Below are 17,909 nucleotides of genomic sequence, written 5' to 3'. Positions count from 1 at the left end.
TCTTACCAAAGTATCTCAGCTTATCTCAAACAACAACTGGAATATGGATATTCTCAGAGAGAATTTTGATGCTACTACTCAGAATCTCATAAGAGCAATACCACTTAACACAGGAGGAAAAGACAAGCTCAAATGGAAGCTTACCAAGTCGGGCAAATTCACTGTAACTTCTATGTACCAGCATCTTAGCTCCAACCATCTTAACACAAATACGAGTAATCAGAACTGGAACTTCATCTGGTCTATCCAAACTATACCGCGTATAAAAATGTTTATATGGAAAATCTGTACCAAAGCTCTGCCTGTTAGAGAAAGAATAGGAAAATACATTGACAACAACATTTCTTGTCCTAATTGCACATATACAGAATCAATTGAGCATGCTCTATTACATTGTGCTTTAGCTAAAAACATATGGTTTCACTACAATATCATCTCTGAAAACATCACTTCTATCTCTGAATGGATATTCTCTTGGGAAGCAGATGATAACGGGTGCTATACCAAAGAGAATATACACTTTGCGCACATATTATGGATCCTTTGGAAAGTGAGATGCGATCATTGTTTTCAACACGAAATCAATGATCTCAATAAAATTATCAGAATGATTGAAAACTTCCCTAAAATCATGAAAAAACAAGAGAAAATCAAACAAAAAACTAACGAGAAATGGCAACCTCCGACTCAAAATTTCATAAAAATTAACGTTGATGCATCTTTTATAAACCTAACATCCAATATTGGAATTAGCTTGATTGTTCATAATGCAGAATCTAAATTTATAGCAGCTCAAGTAAAATCTACCAGAGCCAGAAATAGTGAAGAAGGAGAGGCTATGGCGATTTTATTCGGAATTGAATGGGCAAAAGAGAACCATCACAAGAATATCATTATAGAAAGCGACAATATCAATCTCATCAAACATCTTCACAATAAATATCACTCTCTTCACTGGCAATCCCTGATGCATATACGGAAAATTCGAGATAGTAAACACGAATTTGAAGCGGTGAAATTCGAGTACACAAAAAGAGAATGCAACTCCAGCGCAGATAAATTAGCGAAATGGGCGAGAAAGAAGGAAGCTAGTAAAATATGGAGGAATGTACCTTGTATGTTAGTCAATAAGTATTGTAATAACTTTGTTATTTAATATATGAATATCTAGTTCAACAAAAAAAAAAAAAAAAAAATCTTGAATTTATCGTAGGCCAAGATCCTTAGTTTTTTTCATGATTAGAGTTTTTGAAGACACGAATCATTAGAAGTTCCAAATAGACACAAATTTATTTCCTCAAAAGCAAATACTTTCCTAAAACTCGGCCCACTCCCCCCAAAACTACTCATTCTTGGCCTTGGAAATCTATAATCAAACATTATGCTATTACGAATAGTCTTATATTCTGGAATATTAATACAGGGACCAACATTAACGTTTGGAGTGATTACTGGATTCAAAACCACCCCCCTCCCATAACCAACCATACAGGGTGTAACATCAAATGGGTGGCCCAACTTATTAATATTCCCTAATGGCCCCCTACTTTGTGACCAGCTTCCCGCCTGACCCCCTACTTTACAAGAAATTCCCATATGGCCCCCTAAAACCGTTAACTTTAACTTTCCGTCACTCTCTCTCCTCCATCTCTTTTTCTCTCTCTGCCATGTCACGCCACCTCATCTAGTAGGCCACCTCATCACTATCTCCGGCAAAGGTCGCCGGCCGGCCAAATTTCCGGCCGGCGACCTTCAAACTAAAAAAAAATATATTTTTTTTTTCTCTCTTCCTCTCTCTCTCTCTAAAATTACTCCGGCGAAGGGAGACCTTCGCCGGAGTGGTCTGTTCTTCAATGAACAGACCGAGGTCTGTTCTTGAAGAACAGATCTCGGTCTGTTCATTGAAGAACAGACCGAGATCTGTTCATTGAAGAACAGATCTCGGTCTGTTCATTGAAGAACAGACCGAGATCTGTTCATTGAAGAACAGACCGAGATCTGTTCATTGAAGAACAGACCGAGATCTGTTCTTCAAGAACAGACCACTCCGGCGAAGGTCTCCCTTCGCCGGAGTAATTTTAGAGAGAGAGAGAGGAAGAGAGAAAAAAAAAATATATATATATATTTTTTTTAGTTTGAAGGTCGCCGGCCGGAAATTTGGCCGGCCGGCGACCTCTGCCGGAGATGGTGATGAGGTGGCCTACTAGATGAGGTGGCGTGACATGGCAGAGAGAGAAAAAAAGATGGAGGAGAGAGAGTGACGGAAAGTTAAAGTTAACGGTTTTAGGGGGACATATGGGAATTTCTTGTAAAGTAGGGGGCCAGGCGGGAAGCTGGTCACAAAGTAGGGGGCCATTAGGGAAATAACCCTATTATTAATAACAATTGGAATGCTCAGATGCTACAGCAATGTTTTAATGATGATATATGCAGCGCAATCCTCAGCATAAACCTCCAGAACAACCAGGAAGATAAACCGATATGGACACTCACCAAATCAGATAATTTCACGATAAAATCTCTGTATTTTTACTTACGAACGGAACATATGAATGTGATGCAGGACAATCTTGAATGGAAATTTATATGGAACTTGAATACAATACCACGGGTAAAGATGTTCTTCTGGAAATGCTGTACTAATAGTCTACCTGTCAAAGAGAAAATTGGCAAATTTATTGGCGATCAATTCTCCTGTATTAATTGTGATGAAATCGAAACTCTAGACCATGTGCTACTGCACTGCACGTTCGCTAAAGCAATTTGGTTCAACTATAATGTGAGAACAGATCAGATTAGCTCGACTAATCAATGGATCATACAATGGAAAACACTCAATGAAGATACTACCAACCAATATGCCAAAATACTATGGTACATTTGGAAAGCTAGATGTGATAATTGTTTTAATACGAACAAAAAGAATCCTCGACAAATCATAGAACAAATTAATAATGCGACTATAACTCCTCTCAAGTCTGAGAAAGTCACCAATAACATCTGCAGGAAAACTAAGAAGAAACCAAAATGGAGACCTCCATCGACACCATATTTAAAGTTGAACGTTGACGCCTCGTTCACGAAAGTTACAGAACCAGCAGGAATAGGATGCATTATTAGAGATGAAGAATCGAATTTCATTATAGCAGCAGCAAATTCAGTTCGTAGCCAACATGCGAAAGAATGTGAAGGATTAGCTATTCTCACGAGTATGCAATGGGCGATACAATTAAATATCTCTCATGCTCATATAGAAAGTGATAACCAAGCTCTCATCAATCACCTAAATGGTCATAATTTTGCTCTACACTGGCAACCTATGAAGATGATACAACAAATTCAATCCCTTAAAAACAATTTCGAAGGAATCAAGTTCACTTACGTTCCGAGGGAAGGCAACGCTCCAGCTGATGCGTTAGCGAAATGGGGAAGAAGATATGGAGAAAGGAAAGAATGGAATTCAGTACCGTCTTTTGTGTCGCCTTTACTTTAGTAGTATCTGTAGTAAGATTGTAAGGGGCAGCTTTATTTCTCTTTTATGTTTGTAGTACGCTGGTTAGTTTTAATGCAATGTTCTTTCATCAAAAAAAAAATAGACACAAATTTATGCCTACAGTTTATCCAACTTTTCTTGTTCCCCAACACCACTCTTCCTCCGTTTTTTCTTCGCCAAAGACTTGGAGGGAATACTTCTCCCTTTCGTCAACTAGAAAAGGAGAAACTTTGTCTTTCCACAAAAGATGGTGGTTATATTCACAAGATGCACCGAATTGGGGGTTTCCTTGTAAGGAGTATATATATGGTTTGTAAAACTATGCGTGCCCCTATTACTCCCTTATCCATGATGTTATTTTTATCATTAACATTCCATAATTCTTACCTGACTGTGACATTGTGGGTCTTTGTTTATAAGCTCATGCAGATGTAATTCATTAATTCAACCAATAAAATATTACATGTCATCTACTTTTGGATCCGTCTATTTAAGTTGTGTTTTTAACCATACATTACACCATGACATACTATCATAATCTATATTTACCATTTATAGCACAAGAATAATAAAGGCACAACTATATAAAACTGTCCTAAAGTTCATTAGAAACAATCTATTACAGGCCAACTACTACAGAAGATCTTAAGTAGACCATGAAACAACCTACTTATTGTTAGATTATGGTGTCTCCTAATGTTCTAAGTGGAATTTCAGACGTCTATACGTCTAACACTAGGTTGTCCGCGACCTCATACAGAAATTAATATTGAACTAGTCAAGGTTAGAGATGTACCTGAGTCGTTTCTTCACTAAATTGATCGCTTTTCCCAAAGATCAAAATCTCCAAATTGCAATTCCTATACTTGAGTCACCCAAGCAATCGATTTCATCTCCCGCCTTTCAAGTCAGCTACGACCCTCTTCAGCAGTTAAGACAAAAACTGATTCTTTTCTAGACTTCGATAGATAGCTGTGACCCTTTTAGGCTTTATAAGGTTAGCCTCAGCATGGCTTGGGCCATGAGCCTGGCCAGTTTTTGGCACTTTTGCTTATTTTTTGTTATCTTTGCCCAGGCCTTTGCCAAACCCTTTTGGATACTTTTAGACATATGTAGTTAGAGCACTTTCATTCCATTCCTTTTAGTTATATCTTTCACTCGAGTCGACATTCTTTTGTGTAAACCATTGTAGGATCTGGTCGAAGTCAGCAACGAATCATCCGAGTGATTCGTCGATCGTAGTTGGTTTCTAGCTAAGCATTACGATCCCTAAAACGACCATACTTAATGATCTTCTCCATCGATGATCCAAAATTGTTATAAGTTGACTAAGGTCAATAACACAAAAAATGACCAAAAGCCCAACGGGTCAATCAGTATCAAGTCAACAAAGAGGTTGAATAAAAAAAAAGTCTACCACTCAAGCCCAGATCTTGGAGGTCTGTACCATCATCCAAGTTGCCTAAGCCCTGCCTTGACTCAAATACAACCCGATCTGCCCTAGATTTATGAGAAGACTAAGGGGTTCGAGTAAGTGGGGTCGATACCTAATTCTGGAACATGGGGGTAAAAGCGTGTCTAAAACTTACGGACTTCATTTCGAATCCTATCAAAGATCTCAGTCGGTGGGGATTTTAAGTATTTATAAAACTTGGGTTTCAAGAGTTTTGCAAGGAGGAAGCTTTTCCTAAAGAATCCAAAAACTCAGAAACAAAATTTATCAAGTATCCTTGAAAACAGTAAATTCTAAAGATCAGTGATCAAGGATAAACCAAGAGAGGAGTCTCAATATCTCTAGACTACGAAATAAAAGTTCCAATACAATATGGTAGATCTCAGCTGCCTTAACAACACTGCATATCAATAGTCGGTCAAAGAAGCCTATAAAAGGTAATGAAATCGCCTCGAAGAGGGCACGACGCTCACACCACGATCACAAGCTAAGACTCAAGAGCAACGATCAATCAAAGGTCTAACTCCTAAACTCAGGATCACTCAATTCTCAATATTTTAACTGCAAGGGCAATCTAACTGCCTCGAGCGTCAGGGAGGTTTTCGAGTTTCTTGCAGGTTTCGCCCCCACATCGTGAGGAGCAAAAGCGGTATCCAAAATAGTAGTCTCAACTACTTGACTTATTGTAGAAAGAAAAATTTTGACATCAGCAAATTGGCGCTAGAAGGATGGCTGACTCCAGCAAAATCACCATCGATCTGTAATCTGAATCTCAAGCTCGATGCTTATCGGAATCATACTCTTAGGTTACTTTCAAACTTACTCAAAACCCAACAATAATTTCGGATGAGTAATTAGTTGTTGAGGTCGAACACAACACCCAAAGCAGAAGAGTTGGTTGTTGAGGTCGAACGCCTGAAGGCATAGAAACGAAAGGATACAGAAAATAGGTTGGCTTTACGAGCAATTCAACAAACTTTCAGATTATATCACGTACACATCCCCAACCAAAATTTCATCAAGGATGGTGATTTTGATCTCCATTTGCTAGCTTGTGATCCTTATGGACTCAAGCATCATGACGAGGTTAAGATCTCTTCATGTCTTTACCGTTGATCTTTAGCCTCGAGTTTTGTTTGGGAAACTCTGTTGTTTCCATCCTTATCTGTTTTCACCTTAAACCCCCATTTGCATCTAATAAGATTTAACCATTGGTAAATTGACCAAGTTCTAAACTTGATAAGACATGGATTCCATTTCTGATCTTATAGCCCAAGCCAATTTTCAGAGTCTAGTTCCGGCATAGCTTTTGTGTAGGTGGTAGGCTCATTGTTTCTAATAGTAGGACTTTATTCCTCTGAGTCAGATTTACGAGCCACCGAGACCTACGTGGGGTTTATGAACAACTGGTGCAACAATCTTAACTGTTTGGAAGTTTTTCCTGCGAATTCTAATTCGTCTTGTGCGGAAGTCTCCTCGAGTTTATCTAAATCCACCTCTATTCCATGTTAATGATATCCTAAGAGACAAGGAAAGTCGTAACTGACATGGAGATAGCATTGTCAATTTTTTTGCTCGGATCGAACCTCTTCGATGTTTCTATTTCTCTCGCATTTCTTCTTAAAAATAAAATCATTTTCAACGAAGACACCATCACGAGTAAAAACAAATTTGTTTTTTGATCGATTGTAGAAGATTCCCCAATGTTTCTTTTGGATAACCTATAAAAATATATTTATTTTTTTGTTGAAGGGTAAAAAAAATTCTGATATGCAAACTTATTTCCTTTAAACCCTTTACGTAAGCTTTGCATCTCTAGAGCTTGAGAATAGATAACTTTGAAACCTTTCCAAATCCATGCTCTTATGGTGTCTTTTTAGCAATAGAAGAGTTATGGTTCAGTGAGAAAATAACTATTTCTAGACATGTTCATTAGTGTTCAGAAGATAAGGTATGACTCATCTTGGTCGATCTTTGTCTAACATAGTTTGATCTCTCCTTTTGGACCGTTTTAGGTGGAGTGAATTGTAACTTTATTTCATTACTCATTTAAAGATCACCCTTTGTTTTGATTCAAATATTACCCATCGTGATATAATCAGTTGTTTTTTTCTTGTCAAGTTGGTTCTTTAGTTATTAGTTTTGGGATTCGATTATAGACCAGTTTCAACTATCAAGTAGCCGTAGTTATTTCGGGCCAGTTGATCCATTTACTTATGTCTGTACAAAAGTCTGGATGAATTATTTGTTTTCCCTTAGTTTAAAGGCAATCCTTTCATTTCGTCACTTGAGATATGATTTACGTGTGTCGTGTGATTCAAAGCCATACAACTTTAGAATTTCACCCTTTCAGCTTTTCTAAATGTGTCTCATGTTACTTCTTAACTAGATGAGAATATCAGAATAACTAAAGTTGAATTGTTTGGTATCAATTTTAAGTTGACAAGTTAATTCAGCACTATGTTTAATTACTCCCTCCGTCTCAAAATGAAAGTCTGGTACCATACATTTCTTATATATCCAATATTTTGCCAAATATACCCCTCTTTAATTCTATTAATATAAAGTGCATTTATTAGGAAAGATAATGCATCTACGACTTCTTTCCAATAAAATTCACTTCTTTTTTAATTAAATAAACAATTCTCTTGCTAATACAACTTTTCTTTTTGTCGGTTAAACATATTGAATTGACATTCATCTTTTAAGTAAAGAAGATAAAAGTAGCATCCATGTTTTTGCGAAACGCAGAGGAGCTAGGTACCCAAAACAAGACTTTTACCGTTACCATCACACACACAACAAAACATGAATAACCCACCATATATGAGTTGTGCAAAATTTACTAAACCAAACACAATAAAAAAAATAACTTATTGTTGCAAAAGTTACCACTCTTGCAAAAGTCGTAAGGCGTTATCTATCAAAATATTGCATTCTAATTGCGAAGGAAGATTACCTTCTCTTTCCACACGATCCTTATTCATGTGAGGGATTTTGTAAATATTTCCTCCATTCACTTTCAATATTTCAATCGTACATTATTGCATCGTTAGAGAATTGCGATTAAGAGAATTTGTTGACAACTCATAAAATGTGTTTTCAACAGCTTGATTTATTTGATCAATAGTTTCAGGCGCTTCTCAATATTGCAAGGATTGGATTCCTCGAAAAAATCCAAGGTCCAACACATTTAAATCTGGACTATTCCGCGGTTGGCAACACAACCAGATATCGAGTCTGGTGCATGATACAGCTTGAAGAAATTCATCATCATTTAGTTTCATGTGATGTTTAACATTATCTTGTTGGATAAAAATTGTGTCCGCACACCATGACACTTCCATTTTCTTTAATTGCCGGTAACACTTTTTCGATAAGAAATTGTCGAATAGTCTTTTTAGTAACAGATAACATGGGTTTAGTCTCAAATGTAGTGGCTTCTCGATTTTTACTGTTTTTCTTTGCTGGTTCTTCAGTTACAAAACGAAAAACTCCAATTTTCCCATTGAATACTTCATTCCCTTCATCATCAACTCTTAGTTTTCCAACAACCATTATGAACATAACTTTCGTGATAAATCTCTTGCTTGTACAAGTACGATTTGAATCTTCTTCTTCCAGGAGAAGATAATACTTTTGTGTTTAATTGGTCATATAAAACCATTTTTCATCAATATGTATATAGTTGTACATATTCGGAAAACGTGGACTAGGATTAAAACTATTATGATCAAACATCGACTAACAAAATCGAAGTCTTGCCTTTATATTTTCGTTAGATAAAGATGGTTTCAAAGCATTTGAATGTGCTTTAATCACACCTTCTTTAACACGTCTCTGAAGAGTATCTTTTGAAACAAATAAACAACTGCCAATTATTCAAAGATTCGTTCGATTTCGTTTAGGAATTGCCAAAATTCTGCTACGATCAATTTGATTTTTTTAGCAACCAACCTTACCAGCGAGTTTGTCTGACACATTAACAATTTACCCATTAGAGATACATACCCAATAGAGTTTTCAAATCCTTTGCACCGTTTTTCTATTAAGAGATCCTACTTCGGCAATTTCATTTATGGTAACTTTCTTCAAGTTTTCCATTATCACTTAATCTTAACAGATGATCGAGAATTTCTTGACGTTATTGATTTGTTAATGATCTTCTAGTTCTAGATATGGCGTTTGATTGTTGAGAACTCACAGTTGGTTAGAATAATGTTGGAAGCAAGACATCGTTAATTTATAACCTATGCTTATTGATGATACATAAAATGGTCAACCGCTAACTGGCGTCAAGAAAATACCAGAAGCCCAACGAGTCAACCCGTCTCAAGGCAACAAGATAGTTGAGCCCGAAGAGATCCGCCACCCAAGCCCAGAACCAGGAGGTCGGCCAGATCATCTGAGGAGTTCGAGCCCTGCCCTGCCTAAAAAACAACCAAGTCTGCCCTGGGATTCTCAAGAAGTGTAGGGGGGTCCATGCAAGCAAGGTCGATGCCTTAAACCTAGAACATGGGAAGGCAGAAGTGCGCCACACGCTTACCGACTTAATCCTTAATCTTTCCAAAGATCTCAATCGGCTACAATCGTAAGTGTTTAACTAATTTGGGCTTCAAGAGTCTCAAAGGAGGAAACATCTCCTAGAAGATGTATCAACTCGGCAGGATATTTACGAAGTATCATTGAACATAGAAACTTCTAAATATCCAAGATACTAGATAACGTAAAAGGAAACCCTAACTCCTAACTACCGAAGAGTAGTCTTAATTCTGAACGGTGGATCAGAACCGCTTCGTCTACACAGTTTATCACAGTCGGTCCAAAACAACCTATAAAAGGGCATCGCATCACCTTCAACAAGGTACGTTCCCCAAAGATCAATCAATACTCAATACTTTAACTGCAAAAGACAATCTGACTGTCTTGAGAGTCAGAGAGGTTTCCGAACTCTTTGCAGGTTTTCCCCCAGGTTTCCAAGAGCAAAAGCAGAAGCTTAAGGAACAATATATTTCATCCAGACGGAGTATCAACCATTCAGCCGTGATTCAGTCATCAAGTCTCAATTCCCTGACTGATAACCACACTGACGTTTTTTGACATCACCACTTGTAATATAGAGTGTGGCTAAATTGAAAATCTTTGGAGCCAATTAGTTTAAATATTTGCCAAATTTTATGGAGGCAAATTAGTTAGACCGGATTTTGTTAAAACTAAAAATCTTATGAACCCATCAGAATTTAGTTAAATTTAAAAATTTGCCAAATTTTAATGAAGGCAAATTAGCTAACAAGATTTTGTTAAAGCTGAAAATCTTTGAAGCCAATTAAAATTCAGTTAAATTTGAATATTTGTCAAATTTAATGGAGGCAAATTAGCTAAACGAAATTTCGTTAAAACTGAAAATCTTTGGAGTCAATTAGAATTCTGTTAAATTTAAATATTTGCCAAATTTAATGATGGCAAATTAGTTAAACCAGATTTTATTAAAACTGAAAATCTTTGAAGCTAATTAGAATTCAGTTAAATTTGAATATTCGCCAAATTTTTGGAGGCAAATAAGGTAAAGAAGATTCTGTTAGTGGTAATTACTAATTACGTGGTACAAAAAGCGCCACAATCACAACAAATTTGATTTTTACTTAAACTAATTTAGTTTTTCACGTTTGAAACTAAAAATTAAATTTTGAACTAAAAATACACTGTAAGAAGATTGGCGCCAATATTTTTTAGTGGAGTCAATGACAATAAATACTAACATCCTCATTTAATAAGGAGAATATGAGAACACACAAAACGAAAATAAATCGGATGAGTTTCGATAGTGGACTATGAATATGAGACGGAGGGAGTATCTGATAATTTTTATTATTAAATAGAGGATGTTTCTAGAAAATTTTATTTAAACTAGACTAGTGACTTAAGAAGACAGTGGCCCTCTTTGGTCTCCAAACAACAATTATTTCATCTGCTTCTAGTAGGTTCGTCTCTTCTTTGTTCAAATACCAGTAGTTCCTTTACATTCAAATTGATTTGAGAATTAGGTATCATATAGCACTAAGGGAATTTATGTTATTTGTTCATTTGTGGTTTTGCCTGCTATGAGACGAGTTGATTACCTTTTGGTGACTTCTTTGACCGACTATTAAGGTTGTGGTGATGAGGTGGCTGAGATCCACCGTGTTGGGTTGAAAATACTATTTCGTAGTTGTGAGATATTAGAATTTCTCTTTGGGATTATCCGGTATATTTGATATAGGTAAGTTCTCTTATTCAAGGATACTCGGTATTTAGGATAAATCGTACTTCCGATCTTGTAGATTATGTATTGCAAGTTTCCTTCTTTTGGGATGTTTGTTTCCTATGTTTATTAAATACTTAAGATCCTCACCGATAGATCTCTTATATGATTTGTAGATTAATTCGGTAAAACATTAGGAACGCTTTTACCCACCCCACATGTTTCAGGATTGAGGTATTGGCCCCACTTATGAGGACCCCCTAGTCTTCTCCTAAATCCAAGGGCAGACCTGGTTGTGTTTGAGCTAAGACAGTGCTTAGATGCCTAGGACTATCATACTGATCCCATAGTTTTGGGCTTGAGTAGCCGACCTCTTTCAGAATCAACCTCCCTGTTGACTAGATACGGTTGAGTCGTTGAACTTTTGCCTTATTCTTGATTAATTGATCATAGTCAAATGATGACCATTTTTTGGATCACCAATTAAGAAAATATATATTAATAAACAAGACATTAATGTAAACAATTAAACAAATTCTAATTGTAAAAAAATAAAGAAATTTCGCTATGAATTATACCGAGGCTAGGTTATATTAATTTTGGGTTATTTCACGATTGCCCCCTTAAAGTATGACATGTTTCCCTTGTAGCCTCTAAAGTAAGAGAAATATCGAGATTGCCCCCTTTTGCGTTTTTCAATGCATCGACTAAAAATACAAATTTTCATTTTTCAATGTTCTCTTTTTGTCTTTTTCATCCCAGATTTCAATTTTAGTCCCTATAATTTTCTTTCCTTTTTCCATCTAAGACCTCCATTAATGGAGGTTTTTCTTTTTTTATATAGTTTACAAGTTTAAGAACTAATAATGTTGCTAATGTCCTCCTCCTTCCCTTTATATTATCCTTTGACGAATATTACCAGTGTATTTGGCCTTGTATGAAATAATTCAAGAAATTCAACAGCTAATGGCAGGGTACTTCGACTTAATTTGAAGATCAGTCTATCATCTATCAGGTTAAACACTAACTGAGAAGAAATGTGGAATTAAAAGTGTTGAACTGGTTAATAGCTTTGTTAAATTCACGATTAAATAATAGTCAGAGATATAATAAAGTCACGATTAATATGTAACCGGATAGATAAACATAAATGTAAGACACAATGTTTGACGTGGTTCGGTCGGATACCCAAGACCTACATCCACGGAGAAATACCTTCATTATTAATAATCACCACATACAATTGTATGTGGGGTTGATTGGTTACATAACTCGATAATTAACCCTTTAAGAGCCTACTCTTATTTATAGAGAAGTTGGGGTTTAGGGTTTCCTAGTTTCTCCTAACTAAACTAGGAAACTATATAAAATCTATCTAATAATAATATTAGATATATTACAAGAAATATTCTCAATATATTAAGGTAAATATTTTGAATCTTCAAATATCTTGGAATAGTCTTGATCGTCGGGTCTCTTCATCTTGATCTGTCTCTTATATCACGTGTTTACACAGGTATCTCAATACCCTCCCGCAAGTCGGAACACGTAACTTTTGAAGTGTCTGACTTGTAGAAAAGAGTTAAATAATCACATCTAAAAACAATTGTGTCTTACTTGAATCGGCTATGTTGGACGGAATAACTGCGACTTCGATCGGCCAAAAAAAAAAAAGTATTTCTCATCTTCATGAATAGAAATAGCTTAGACTGGAATGCCTGGTTTACGAGAAATAAAGGAGCAAAGTGTCACCGGTAAGATCTCCTGTTGGATTGATGAAACTTAGGTTGGTTTTCACTATCTTGACCAATAAATAGATTGCTGCACAGTGCCACCATTAAATAAGAACACCACCACCATTGAATAAGAATAACACCAGCATTAATGCACCCGTTTGAAATCCAATAACACCTATTTTTAATTTCATTTCAATAACCTTTTATCATAATTTCAAGAAAGTTATGAAACAATAGATAATCACAACCAATAAAAATGATGTTGGAATTTGATAGACGCATGAATAACTTGGGAATTGGAAGAAAATCGTCAAAATAATTGGACGATTATTACATCACAAAGAACAATAAAGATGTCGAAATTTTTTGCGGAAGCTTGAATCAAGGTTGATGAACCTAGAAAAAATTTCGATCAAACAGGATTGATAAGCCGCTCTGATACCATGTTAAATTCACGATTAAATAATAGTCGGAGATATAATAAAGTTACGATTAATATGTAACCGGATAGATAAACATAAATGTAAGACACAATGTTTAACGTGGTTCGGTCGGATACCCAAGACCTACATCCACGAAGAAATACCTTCATTATTAATAATCACCACATACAATTGTATGTGGGGTTGATCGGTTACATAACTCGATAACTCGATAATTAAACTCTAAGACCCTACTCTTATTTATAGAGAAGTTAGGGTTTAGGATTTCCTAGTTTCTCCTAACTAAACTAGAAAACTATATAAAATCTATCTAATTATAATATTAGATATATTACAAGAAATATTCTCAATATATTAAAGTAAATATTCTGAATCTTCAATATATCTTTAAATATCTTGTAATAGTCTTGATCGTCGGATCTCTTCATCTTGATCCGTCGCTTATATCACGTGTTTACACACGTATCTCAATAAGCTTGAACAAAATTTCTTTGTCATAAACACTAAAATCTTCAGTTCACTAACAAAGTCCATCTTTTCTTCAGAATGACCTGTTACTTGAGGTCTTTAAATCCATAGATTTTTCTGCACGACTTGAAGACCAAGACCTGCTAAATTTGTTATTGAAAGAACAAGAAAACCCTAAATTAATCCATACCCAGAGTAGATTCTTCAATTTTTTCTTATTTCTTACTCATTTCTTTGGCAAAATTTTGATGGCCCATTATAAGAATCCCATCTCAAAATATCCTTCACTTTTTTTTACCTTTGTTGTTAACTTGTTATTATAAACCCATTGATGTTTCTCTTTTAGGTTGAGAACCAGAAGGAAGAAAGTTCTGGTTGACAAAAAGATGAAACCCCAAATTTAAGAGGCATTAACATGTGAAAATGATGATCATAGATTCAGAACTCATAAATTCGATATCTTTGTAAACATAAACCCTTACCCTAAAATCGATAAGGACACACAGTATATCTCAGATCAGTATTCATAAATCATGAACAAGAAACAAATTTAGAAATTGAAATGTCAACATTAAAATAAGAAATAATTAATCCATAGAATTCATCAAATAAGAAAGAGAAAAGAAGATGAAGAGATCTCACTAACCACGATGAAGTTTTCTTTCTTTTGCTTGGCCTTATTCTTCTGAGTCCGAAAAAACTGAGAGCTAGAGAGAGATGGAATGAGATGGGGAGAGAGCCATAGAGAGTGAGAAGGCAGTGAGAGATGGAGACAGAGGGAGAAAGAGAGCAACATAAAGAGAGGGAGAGAGGTTAGAGAGATGGATTGTGAGATGGCGAAAAGGCTAGAGAGAGTGGGAAGACAGTGAGAGAGGGAGAGAGAGAGAGAGATAGCAACATGAAAGAGAATGAGAGAGGTTAGATAGATGGAGGAAGAAACAAAAAGAAAAAGTGGTGGTGGTGGTGATGATGGCCAGAATTGAAGAAGAAGAAATAGGGTCCCTGGGTATATAGCCAAAAATAATGTTCAAAAAGGGTTTATGGTCATGGGACTAAAACCCCTTAGTATATTAGACAAAATACCTTCCATGTCCCTAAACAAATTTCGCGGGAATTTTTAATGTGGGGCCAGACCGAAACTAAAACGACATATTGTACCGTGATTCTGGGTTTTAAAAAGAAAAAAAGGATATAATTTAAACAAGGTTTTCTCTCTCATCTATCATCTATTTTGAAATCGAATCAAAATTTCTCATAACGATTAGTTACCAAAACTAGTGATGTTATAAAGGCCGGCCCGGCCCGGGCCTGTCCGGGTCGGGCCTAGCCACCCCGGGTTGAAAGTTGTCGGGTCGGGCCCTAACCCGGGTTGGTAATACAAAGGCCCAGCCCGGGACTTTTAACTGGCCCGGGTTTGACCGATCCGGCCCAGGCCGGCCCGCGGGCTTCAAAAAACGGGCCAGGTCAATTTTTTTTTTTTTTAGGAACACAATTTTTTTTATTTGAAAACACTTTTTCTTTTCATAAACCATGTAAGTTGTGTGTTAGACTGCTTTTATTTCAACAAAAAAAAAATGTAAGTTGTGTGTTACTTTTTTTTCCTTAGTTTTTTTATCTAGATTAGTTTGTCTTTTAGTGGTTTCAAATTAATTGGTGTCACTTTTAGTGGTCACTCTTTTGTCTTTTAGTGTAATTCTTTTAGTTTCTTTATTCTTTTGCAAGACAACTAAATTAATTGGAAACATAAATGAAAGACATTCAAATGGTAGAAATAAAGTTATTTTTTAAAATAAAATGAAATAAAAAAATTACAAAACAAAAGGTAGATAATTGGATCACTATAGATTAAGCACATCCCAACTAGGTTGGCACACACTTAACCTATCAATCATTTCCAATTATCTTTACATTAGAAAAATAAAATTAAAACACAACATGATAAATAAGTAACTAATCTTCAATAATTACTTCATCTTCCACTTGTAGATCTTCAAATTCTTTTTGAAGTTCCTCTATGTAAGTGGTTTGTCTAGTTGCAAAATCATCCCAATCTTTCACGCATATAATTGCTTCAAAAATATCGTCATTTAACCGGTTCCTTCTATCGGTCAAAACCCGTGAACATGCACTAAAAGCCGACTCCGATGCAAACGGTTGATGCGGGAGGACAAAGTAAATCACGTGTCATAATTTGCATAAGTCGGTAGTAGATTCCATTTTGTCTCCACCATTGTAGAACGTCGAAGTTATCATCATTTATGCTTGTGTCATTGTCTAAAACACCTTGTAAATACATTTTAAGTTCAAAACATTCACTACAACCTTGATCACCTTGATTATTTCTTTTACTTAGTACCAATCTCTGCCATGGATGATTTTCACTAGACGAAGCAATATTTTGACTACTTTGAATCCTTTGAGTACCATATATCCGTTCATATTGTTCATATAAATCTTTTAATAAACCATACACATATTCGTCAATTGAAAAATTTGGGCGATTACCAAGGTTATCATAAATGTTAAATAATATAAGAGAGGTATTTTCTACCTTTAATCTAGGATCCATGCATGAAGCTAAAATGAATAAGTTAGGAATTTCTTACCAATATTTTTTGAATTTTAGCTCCATTTTACTAATTACTTTATCATAAATTTGATAATGCTTACAATTAACAAAAGCTTCGGTCATATCATATAGCTCTCTTAATACTAGATTTATGGTAGGATAATAAATACCGGATAATATAGTGGTAGATTTATAAAAAAACCTTTAGAATATTTAAAAATAAATCACATTTTTTTAAATCAAAAATATTCAAACCAAATTGATTTTCAAATCCAACAAAGTCCATAATTACATTTTCATAACCACTATACGATTTTAACATTAGATATGTTGCATTCCAACGAGTGGGTTCATCCGCCATAAATTTTTTGGGTTTTAGACCCCTAGCTTTACACATTTCCGAGTAATTTTGTCATCTACTATTTGAACTATCAATGTAAGTAAGAGCATCGGAAATTTTTTCAATAAAATTAAGATTCTCATCTTTTGAAATTGTTTTAATACCATCTTTAACAACTAAATTAATGATATGACATACATATCTAACATGAGTTATTTTTTTACCGTAAAATTCATTAAAATGTAGAGTTTGAAGTAAAGACATGGCACTTGTATTAGCGGACGCATTATCAAAAGTAATACTAATACATTTTTTCATAACATCATATTCTCTAAGTATAAGAATGCTAGATATGTGTTGATATATATGATTACCATCATGAGGATAACTACATAACCGAAGACCAATAATACGTTTACATAAAATCCATGTCTCGGAGTTAATATAATGTGCGGTTACAACTAGAAAACCGAGTTTGTTGCAACCACTCCATATATCCGAAGTAAATGAAATTCCTCCTTTCACATTTTGTAGTTCGTTCATCACAAAAAAATTTTGATTTTTAAAAAGTTCAATGATGTCATTCCTAATGGTATGTCTACTAGTTTTACGATATAAGGGTTAAACGGAATTCTTAAGCCAACGTTCTAATTTTGGATCTTCGGCATATGTTAAAGGTTGTTCACCACTTGCAATATATAAAGCTAAATCTTCCCTCATTTTTTTACTATTATATGTAAATAATGGTTGGCTACTATTTTCACTTCCAACTATGGTTGTTTGAGTTGGAGCACTCCAACTATGGTTGTTTGAGTGAGAGAAAGTGATATATACGTTTCGAATATTAACCCCCAAATCACGCTAATTGATCTCAGAATATATACTCTTTCCATAACGAAATTTCAGATTTGGAAAGAGTATATATTCTGAGATCAATTAGCGTGATTTGGGGGTTAATATTCGAAACGTATATATCACTTTCTCTCACTTAACTTTCAGATTTGGAAAGAGTATATTTTCTAGGATCAATTTAGCGTGATTTGGGGGTTAATATACAAAACGTACATATCACTTTCTCTCACTTAACTTTCAGATTTGGAAAGAGTATATTTTTCTGGGAACATTACAGCAGCATTTGTTTTCGTTTTTACTCATACATAAACACA

Source organism: Eschscholzia californica, unplaced genomic scaffold (genome assembly GCF_041429995.1).
Source record: "Eschscholzia californica isolate CP2 unplaced genomic scaffold, dmEscCali1.0.p SCAF_2, whole genome shotgun sequence".
Taxonomy (NCBI): Eukaryota; Viridiplantae; Streptophyta; class Magnoliopsida; order Ranunculales; family Papaveraceae; genus Eschscholzia; species Eschscholzia californica.
Note: the sequence above shows the minus strand (reverse complement) of the source record.